A 10,919-nucleotide genomic window follows, 5' to 3' on the forward strand; every position below is an offset into this window, starting at 1 on the left:
TCTGCTTGGGTTTTCAACCGTCACGTCACTCCCTGAGGCTATTTAAGTCCCTCAGGCGTGTTTCATCCTTGTCTTCGCTATCTGCAAGTCTCTTTTGTCTTCACCGTTTGCAAAGTAGTGTTTTGCCTTTGCTTCCTCTGTGCTCTTATCCTCTAACGATACCTCGATCAGAACTTGAACAAGTGAGTCTCTTCTCTGCTATTCAGTTTTAACATGAACTTCTTCTCCCTGAGTAATCTCCAAAGTAGTATACTTGGGGTTTACTTATTCCGGAAGTTCTGTGCTGGATATCCTTCTCTTCGTTTGTACTAGAAATCTAGGGTTTTCCCTTTTCTTCTTTGTTGTTGGCTGATCTCTCGTACTGACGATATTTTCTTTTCCTTGTAGTGCCTCCAAGAATCAACTAAGATGTTGTTAGGGAAAAATCTTTCAAGAAGACTACTGCAATGTCTACAAAGGTTGCTCAACGTGAAGAGATTGTTGTTGGTGAATCTTCCAAAATTCAGATTCCCACAGCTTCTGCTGGTGCTTCTCTCGCGTCTCCCTCCATGATGGAGACCATTCGGCCCCTTAAGGAGGATGTGACTCCTTCTGTAGCTGTTCGCACTGCCGAAACCCCTACTGGTGCTTTGTTGGCATCTTCTTCCATGATGGAGACTGTTTGGTCTTCTAAGGTAGATGCAGTTCCTTCGGTCGTCGTTCGGGCTCCCGAACTTGCGTCTGGTGCCTCGTTGGCATCTTCCTCCAACCCTCCAACAGTTGTGGAGGTTCTTCCTCCTCCTCCAGTGGAGGAGGTTTTCCAAGAGGCCGAGGGCGCTTCTAGAAGAAAGCGTCCTCGGTCATATGATGAGTTGTACCAACCTTCCTGGTCGTTGAAGAGGTCTGACTTGGTGATAGGCAATTTTGACAAGGCACTATAATGGTGCACTTCTGCTCAGATGCCTGCCGAGAACAGAGCTCTTTCTGCGGTTCCAAACAGGGATTTTGTGAAGTCCCTGGTGCGGTAAGTGTCTCCTCACTTCTTTTCTTTTTGAAGATTTTCTGCTCTTGACTAACTCTTGAAATGTTGCAGGACCCTTGCTGGTAACTTCCACAATCAGGTGGAAGCAGCTTTTAGAATCAGTGCCCTGAGTGATGGACTCTTCAGGCTTTGGGAAGAATCCAAAGCCAAGGATGCTGAGATTGCTCGTCTTGGGGACAAGGCCTGGGAGGTTGCCCGAGTGAAGAATTCTAAAAACAAGCAACTTCGTTCGGATTTGGATGGTGCTAGGGAGAGAATCCGAAAGCTGGAGTGGGAAGTTGAGAAGCTTTCAGGAAAGCTGAAGGAGTCTGAGGCTAAAGCTCTTGAGTCTACGCCTCAAAGGCAAGCTGCTACCCTTCTACTCGAATCTCTTCCGACTGATGTTCGCAGGGCTTGCATCTTCAAATATTTGCAGAGTAAGCCATTTGTTGACATGCTGAACACTTATAATTTGCAGGCATATTGGGACAGTGAGAACGAGGTATAGGAATCGATACTAAGGAGAAATCCTTATTTCAACACGGCTCCCCACCGCGCCACTTGTCATCCCGAGGTGTTTGAAAAGCTACGACTTCCTCTTCCTGCTTGGGCCAAGGATGTAGTGGACCGGCCCATTCCCGATCCGGATATAGTGCACTATCTCAATGACTCTCCTCCTTTGTCTCCTCTCAAAGGATTCAGCTATGAAGAGCTTGCTTCGAATGCAAGTCTGACCAAAGATCAGGCTTCTTCAAAGAAAGTTGGATGAAGGTTATGGAATTGCGGAGGATTTTTGTAGGTGGGAGCTTACGGAATTTTTCGCAATCACCGAGGAGGAGAACCAAATGATGAGAGGACCTATGTCTTCCACGGCCTGCTGTCATCATATGTCTTCCCGACTCTGTGTTGCTTCTGACAAAGCTGCTTTGATCCTGTTTTTGGAGTTCTTCGCAATCATCGATGATGATTTTCCTTCTTGACTGAACGAGGATTGTATCTCAACACTTGTTATCTCATATGTATATTTGTTGGAAAGGTTGACCCCTTCTGGTCGCTTAAAGGAATAAAGAATTAACTTTATCTTTAAGCTTTGTCAGTCATTGGAGTCTCTGCTATAATAGGTCTTAGTTGTTTTAAAACAATGCCTTTGCTTAAGGATTTTCGTAGAAATGCAATAAGCTTAGAAGGTCTCACTTGGGTTTTAAACCGATGCCTTGTACAAGGTCCCACTCGGGTTTTAAACCGATGCATTTACTTAAGGATTTTTGGAGAAATACAATAAGCTTGAGAAGGTCTCACTCGGGTTTTAAACCGATGCCTTGTAGAAGGTCCCACTCGGATTTAAAACCGATGCCTTTACTTAAGGATTTTCAGAGAAATACAATAAGCTTGAGAAGGTCTCACTTGGGTTTTAAACCGATGCCTTGTAGAAGGTCTCACTCAGGTTGTAAACCGGTGCCTTTACTTAAGGATTTTCGGAGAAATACGATAAGCTTGAGAAGGTCTCACTCGGGTTTTAAACCGATGCCTTTACTTAAGGATTTCCGGAGAAATACAATAAGCTTGAGAAGGTCTCACTCGGGTTTTAAACCGATGCCTTGTAGAAGGTCCCACTCAGGTTTTAAACCGATGCCTTGTAGAAGGTCCCACTCGGGTTTTAAACCGATGCCTTTTGATTTTGTCGTTGAATATGAATATTGTGTGTTGCCCCCAATCAAAAGATGTTGTGTGAAAATTGAGAATTGCATTGATTGAGTTGAATGCTGTTACATCAGGTATAAGAATGATGATCTCCTTAAGGATAGTATTTCTTCAGATGTCTAGCATTCCATGGATGATCTATCTCTTTATCTGTTGTCATGTTCTTCAGCTTATATGCTCCTGAACCGACAGGTTTAATTACCATATATTGTCCTTCCCATAAAGGATCTAGTTTCCTCTGGTGGCGTGGATTTGAAGCCAAGGTATTCCTTAGTACCATGTCTCCCGCTCGGTATCGCCGACTCTTCACTCGAGAATTGTAGTGTGATGCTATCCTTCGCTGATAATGCTGAGTTCGGGCTATTGCTTTTGCGCGAACTTCATCTAATAGTTCAAGGCTATCTAGCAATCCTTGTTCGTTTGCTTTTTCTTCGAATTCTCTTTCCCGTAGTGTTCCAGCCATTTCTTCGACAAGTGCCAGTGCTTCAGATCCATAAGCCAATTTAAATGATGTTTCTCCTATGGGAGTTCGAACCGTAGTTCGATAGGCCCATAGAACATTGTGCAATTCTTCAACCCATAATGCTTTATCATCTTCGAGTCTCTTTTTTATCCCATCGAGCAGTGTTCGGTTCGTAACCTCCACCTGACCATTGCTTTGGGGATATGCTACTGATGACATACGATGCTCGATCAGGTATGTATTGTAGAATTGCTCGAATTGTGGGTTGTCGAATTGTGTGCCATGATCAGTTATGATAATGTTTGGCATCCCGAACCGATAAATGATAGACTCTAACACAAACTTCTCCACCCTTCTTTCAATGATGGTCGCTAGAGCACTAGCTTCTACCCATTTGGTGAAGTACTCAATTGCTACTATGAGAATTTTCCCATGATATCAATTCCCCACATCGTGAAAGGGATGGGGTCTAGAATTGATGTCAAGGTTTCAGCTGGCCTTTTTGATACCATAGCATGGATTTGGCAATTGCTACAGCAACAAACATATGCCATTGCAGCTTGTTGGAGCTTCGGCCAATATAAACCGAGCCTTAAAACTTTGTGGGCTAGAGCTCGACCACCCATATGAGCCCCACAAATTCCTTCATGAACTTCTGCTAGAGCTATTTCCGATCCTTCGGGACCCAAACATCTCAAGAGGGGTCCAACATAGGACCTTCGGTACAGCCTTCCATTTTGCATTATAAATCGTGCGCTGCCTGTACCTTGATTAACCTTGCTTCCTTTGGATCTTCCGGTAGCTTATCATGTAACAACCCCCATATTTCTAACCCGAGATCCATATTCCAGGTCAGAGAACCCGAAGGTCTAGTCGGGTGAACTTGTGGAGTGTCTGGATTGAAGCCCATGATCCATACCCTGGACCCATGGATCTGGACCCTTTATCTGAAGAGCCTGCCTTGGTTGGATTTTGGAATTCTGAAAGTCAGGTGTTGTTCAGAGATGTTCGAAATGAAGGTAAGATCTCCCCCATCTCTCTTTAGGGCTAGGTTGGCCTTGGGTATCAACCCCTAGCAAAAGCACCCTTGTATGGCAAATTACATGGGGGTGGTTGCTAATGGCGGTCGATCAAACCAAGCGACCGCCTGGAGCGACCGCCCGGTATGTTTTCGGGGATTTTGCCCTATTTTGCCCCCTGACTTCTATAAAAGGCAACCTTCGTCTAATTAACAAATACTTTATTTGTGGTTGCTTATTTGGGAGGTTAGACGGCTGCGGGGAAGATCCGAAAGAGACTCTGGAGTGCTGGCAGTGACTTGGAAGATCAGTCCTTTCCTTCTCTGACTCTCTGGCGTGAGGTATTGAATTAATCCTTTGTTCTTTACTCTCATTGTCCGTTAGATTAGTATTAACCCTTTCCCTCGTCTTTGTGATTACCCCCTTGGATATTTTTAACTCTCTTTTTAATCTACTTGAGATGGATTAACCGTAAACGAAACCTTGTTTCCGTGAGAAGGTTAATCCAGTCAAGGGGAGGGTTATGGGTAATCTATTGATGGTAATGGTTAGTTTTCCCTCACCCTTTTGGCTTAGGGAGTGTTAGATTCGAGACTTAGGTCAAGATTACTCGAAATTAGGATTGAAATTGAGTAATCAGAGGCCTGAGTTTCGGATTGAAACTCACTGTTTTTGGGGCAGTCACTAGTGGCGGTCGCTCAACCTAAGCGACCGGCTGGTAAACAGAGACCAAATGGTTTTTGGTTCTGATTCAAATTGATTCATTTAACTTATATGTTACTGTAACCCTGTATATAGGTAACTACTGTTTGAAAGAAAAGTCATATAATTGTTATCGGATTTCATTTTACGGACAATCTTATTATATGCAGGTAAGGACAATTCATCCTATCTCTTAAATAGACTTATAATATGTTAACCTAGTGTATATTTGAAATCATATTTCTTTATATATGTTGTTGTTTACATGTTTTATATAGAAATCATATTACTTTACTGTTGTTTGTCTTAATTATATACATATTGTGTCGATGATGGATGTTATGTATTAATGGTAGTTGGTATATGGTTCTGATGGATGAGGTATCTATTTTGGGATATCTTAGCTAGGGATATCAGGAGGCTGTGGAATGGGACACATGCCTACTGATGTCTTCAGCACTGTCTTTACTATTTGATGGCATTATTTAGGTAGAGTCTAGATTGCATAATTAGGTACCCCACATGCTACTACCCTTTCGGTAGGGGGATTGAAACCGAGTGACCCGTGATGACAGTGATGTGACTTGGTGGTCCACTGTTAGTCATATAAATGGTAGGGTTGCATATGTTAGGGTTGGGCTCATGGATGTCCAAGGATCGGACCGGGTGTCGTGAGGAATCATGAGAGCATCCGCCCCAATAATATGTGGATGACCATAGGGTTAAGGAGTGGAGTCCAACAGAGGTATCCAGTCCGTGAGGATTCTTTCTCCTAGGTTGCAAAGGATACTGAATCGAGTTGGTTGGTGCCATAGGGGATGTATCTGGACTTCATGTAGACATGTAACCAATATGACCTTGCATTGGATTAGAAACCCCGACATGCGCCAGTACTCATTACCAATGGTCGTGGTAAGAGAGTGTTGACTTAACCCCCAGCCTTGGAATTGAGAGCTAGGTGTGGACTTTCCCCTTTTTCCCAGGATCCCTACAGAGGTAGCCAGTCCTTGCCGGATCAGAGTGATGAGACTTACCTAGAGGAGGGCTGGTGTATAACTTAAAGCATATCAACTATTAGAGACATGCATAGTTAGAAATCATAGTATCATTCATATTTTTCATTCATTTATATTAATCATGTATCGTGGTATTGTTGGATATATTGATGGGATGTTGATTGTTTCTTACTGAGTTCTCTAGAACTCACGTCTTTATTTTGTATTGTTTATTAGCCTGCACAGAAGAAGGAACTTTACAGGAAGATGGACTGGTTTCCTATGAAGGAACCATCCCGTATGAAGAAGATGTGGCACCGTCAGTGGGAGATGGAAATAGCATGTGCGGGAGCTCCTGTAGCTGCATGGAGTGCGCTTATCGCACCTATTGATGATCAAAGGCGGAGGGTGGTCAGAAAGTTTGCTCGGCGAATAGAGTTGAATTGGAGAACACCTTACCTTGAGATCCATGAAAAACATTTTTTAGATTTAGAAAAGGAAACTGGGAAGAAATTGATATAACCTTTTTGTTTACTTCCGCTGAAACTTTTATCCATTTTATTCATTATTTCTTTCTTTATTTATTGACATTGGAGTATTTTGGACTCCTGTAATTCATTTAATTCAATTATTGAATAGTCTTTGCTCTTGATTATCTTTATTTGTCTTAAATATTGTTGATAGACTAAAACCTTGGATCTTGTGACGGATCGCACCCACGGGTTGTCGGGCGGGTAACCGAGACCGATGGGTGGGGTGTGACAAAGTGGTATCAGAGCCTTGGTTTTACGAAGTCAATAATATTTAATACAAGTGTTAGATGAGCAATCTGAGTCATAGATCCAGAAGTGACTCAAAAGAATTAGAGTGAATAATAGAACATCTTTGTTAGAAACATACTGAGAAAGTAAGTGAATTATCTTTTGTATAACTTACAATAAGTCAAGTGAAATACATTCTCACATTGTAATTATCAAGAAAGTGCATAAGAGACAATAATGCAAGTGCAACAAACCTAACTGTATTTCATTAATAAGATAAAGCTTTACATAACTTGGAGCGTACTCTACGCTTTACAAAATGTTAGGAAATGAACATGTGCTGAATAAAAACTACAATAAATATATCTAAACCCTAAAGTCAGTACTGAATCAAATTGAATTAAAACCTAAGCCTATCTACTGCTGTGGTGGTGGTGGTGGTGCTAGTCTCATATGGCGGAGTATGTCAAGGCACTATGCTATCTGGCCCCTCATCTCTACCTGCCCCTGCTTGAATTGGTCCATCCGAGTGAACAGACCTCTAGCCCAAGGTGGTGTGACCTCCGAAGTATCCTGAGTCCCGGATGTGCCTCCTGTCTCGAACTGGGAAGGTGGTGGCGAGTCTGCATGATCCTCATCATCAGCCTCTACATCCATGTCCTCTGGCTCGGCTGGCATCTCTGGTGAGTTTGGTCCGCCCAGTAAGTGCATTTGAGCGACCAATCTGTGACCTATAGTACAACCATGCCCAACTGGGACAGCCTCCTCCCCCTCGAAGTCAACCCCGAAATGCTCGAAGATCCGCGTTAGAAGTCGCCCATATCCAAGGTTTGCTCCCCTCGGATGTGAAACCCAGCCCTAACCTTGATCCGGAAACTTTGTTATTTGTAGGTCCAGTGACCCGAAGTAAAGTAAGAAGTCAGCTTTGGGCCATCCCAGTGGAGGACTTGGTGTCTAGCTTTGAATCCATGAGTGTTGATGATGAGGTTCTATTTATGGAAACTGAATCTTGATGAAGATCGGATTAGTTGATGGACTTGGAGTGCTCTCTATCATGGTTTGAAGGCATTTCTACCTATTAGGTAAGTCACTTGATATGTGTGCAAAACCCCTTTAGGATTGGATTTGATCTAGGGCCTTCAATTCCCTGTTTGGGAGTTGCTGAACTGATTGGTCGAATGGACCAGTCGACCAATCCACTCGACCAATGGGTTCTGTCTTTGGTAATTAGGTCTTGCTTGCTCTATTTAAGTCCAATCTCGAGTCTACTTCGTATTTTCTGCCTCCAAACTCTTTGGAACGAACCAAAGACCTCTGCAAGTCATCTCCCTTGCATCCTTGGTGTTTTTCTTGACGGATCTTCGTCAAAACTCTTCCTCTTGCATCAAAGGTATGTCTACACTCTCTTCTTCTTCTCCATCTCTGTTTTTCTTTCCTTTTTGAGTTGAGACAGTAGAGGAGATGCTGCATTCTCTGTTGCAAACATCTCTGGACTTGTCTCTCATGATCTTCCTAAGGATTAATGGCTAATGCAATGATCTTAACCATGATCATTGCAAGCTTTTGAAGGAATCATGATCAAATCATGATCTTGTCTTTGTTCATCTTTTGATTTAAATTCTGATCTTCTTAGATCTACTATATTGATCATGTTAGTAGTCAATCGCTGTGTTTTCTTTACATGATCCATGATCTATCAATCTCTAGTTGTTTCTCTTCTACCATACCATGCTTTCTTCAAGAATCATGACAGTTACATCTATGGTAGGTTTTGTTTCCTTATTTAGATTTATGTCCTTAGATCTATTTTCTTGAAGATCTAAGTATGCCTTCCATGATATCTTTATCTGAATCAATGATTCATTCTCCTATTGTTCTTGTCTTTGATTTCTATCTTGAATTCTTCAAGAACCATGATTGATCTAATTATGGTAACTTTTTGTTTCCTAATTTGTAACTTGAAGACTTGATTCGATTAGTGTTTTGAGGTCCTCTATATGTTAGGATACTACCAATGTAGTTTACCCCTTGTTTAGTACCCTTTTGAACCACCAAATTCGGTTCTTTATTCTTAAAACTCTGATTTTGTAGGCCACTGTCTCCATTGGTCGACTGATTGGTCGACTGGGACAGTAGACCAATCCAATCGACCAATGAGTACAACAACTCCAGATTTGGTCTGTTTTTGGATGTTTTGATATCTTTTCTGTTAGGGATCTTTCCTAATATGTTGTATACACTTGTTTAGGACCTTCTTCTCAAGTTTGTCAAGATCTTACTTGATTTCTTAGGATTCCTTTGCAAGTTATAAAAGGTAAGGATGGTTACTTCTTTAACAACATAAATTGCATATCTTAGTTTCTATATTTGAATCTTGTTAATTTATTTCTTCAATTAGATTCTTATAATGTTATACTACTGTGGTACTGTCTTGATATCAGTAGCATTACTTGTTTATATTAAATTGACTCATGTATGATTTACTTACCATTATATACAAGTTGATTGTAATTATTGATTTCTTTCCATATATGAAGTTACCATATATGTGATGTTATGAATTGATGCTTGTGTATGCTTAAGTATGGTTTGGAAAGGAGAGGTGTCCTTTTGACACTTCTGTCCTTGGACTACTACGGGAATATTATGGGATGTTTCCGGAGATGCCCTCTGGACACCTTCCTAAACTGTTGGATGACATATTTAGGACTGTCTCTAGTAGTGTTTGGCTAGGATGTCCCGTTATGTCGACCCTAATCGGAGGGGTATTGAGACCGAACGACCCGTGGTAGCAATGGGGATTCATGGGCGCTCAAGACCGGTAACCAACCCGTGAGAGGACAGGAATCACATTGTGGGGGCCATTTATTGGTAGGGTTGCATATGGATAGACTTGGGCTCACGGGCGCTCAAGACCGGTAACCAACCCGTGAGGGGACGTGAGAGCTTCCCGTTTACCATATGTGGATAACCAATAGGGTTGATGAGTCCGTAGTCAGGGACTATGAGGACTCTAGTGTGAAGGATACTGGAAAGGATCGTCAGGGACGAGGAATGGACGTATCTGGATCTGACTTGATGTAACTAAGTAGAAGACTTGCATTTGGCTAGGCTTAACCCTGACATGCGCCGGTACTTAGACCAATGGTGATGTGAGAGAGTGGTGACCTATACCCCCAGCCATGGAATGTCCCGAGGGATGCCGGACCCATTACCAACTGATGATGAGTGAATGAGACTTTCCTAAAGAAGTACGGTGCTATGACATAAAGCTTGTCTTCCAATAGAGACCAGCATACATAGAGTTAGATTCATACATTCATTGTTTGTCTGATACTATATTGCATTTATGTTTGTTTTGTAATCCTACCATTTATGTTATTATGGATTTAACTGCCTTACTGAGTTTCTTTGAAACTCATTCCTTTTTGTACAATGTTTGTTAGACTATTCTACAGGTTCTAAGTATCATGACTGCTCGTATGAAGAAGCGCAAGGAGAAGAGGCATATCTCCAGGAAAGTGATTGCGGTTACGACAATTACACTGAAGATCCCGCGAGTGGTTATGCTCCGTACGATGCTTAGTCCGACCATAGAGTGAAAGCGCCCTTGTGCCATTTATGAGATTTATACTTATAGGGATATTGTCTATAAGATTGAGAACAATTTAGTTACCTATTGTACCTTCTATTGGGATTAGATTCTATCCTGTTTCTTCTCTTTTAGAACTACTTTTCCGCTGGTTGTAGAGTGGGATTTCGCCTCACTTTACTTATCTGATTTAGACACTCTGATTATATTTAGTACTCTGATTTTTATATGATTCATTCTTTCCTTATTTGGATCTGTGGTTTATCTTTCGCACATCTATTATTATTGTTCATGATTATGTTATTGTTTATGAGGGAGGTTGATTACTCGATACCTGATCTTCGGGCTGTGGATCACACTCTCGGGTATGCCAGATTGGGTACCGGCTGGGAGGGTGTGACAGATTGGTATCAGAGCCCAAGGTTCGAGGAAATCCTAACCACAAAAGACAATAACTGAACATTCTTGAGTCATAGATCTGAAATGACTCCTCTACTCTTAGAAGTGAATAATAGAACACTTGGATTAGAAACTTAACCAATGAAGCATAACAGAACATTTCTGAATAACATACCATAATTATACTTAAACAAATGTCACTAATGCAAATAAAAGAAAGGTGCATAATATACAATAATTAAGTGAAACAAAATGAACTTCATTAATTTCAAAAGCTTTTACAACGA

Source organism: Hakea prostrata, chromosome 9 (genome assembly GCF_041222555.1).
Source record: "Hakea prostrata isolate BN-2017 chromosome 9, UWA_Hpros_2, whole genome shotgun sequence".
In the NCBI taxonomy this organism is placed as follows: domain Eukaryota; kingdom Viridiplantae; phylum Streptophyta; class Magnoliopsida; order Proteales; family Proteaceae; genus Hakea; species Hakea prostrata.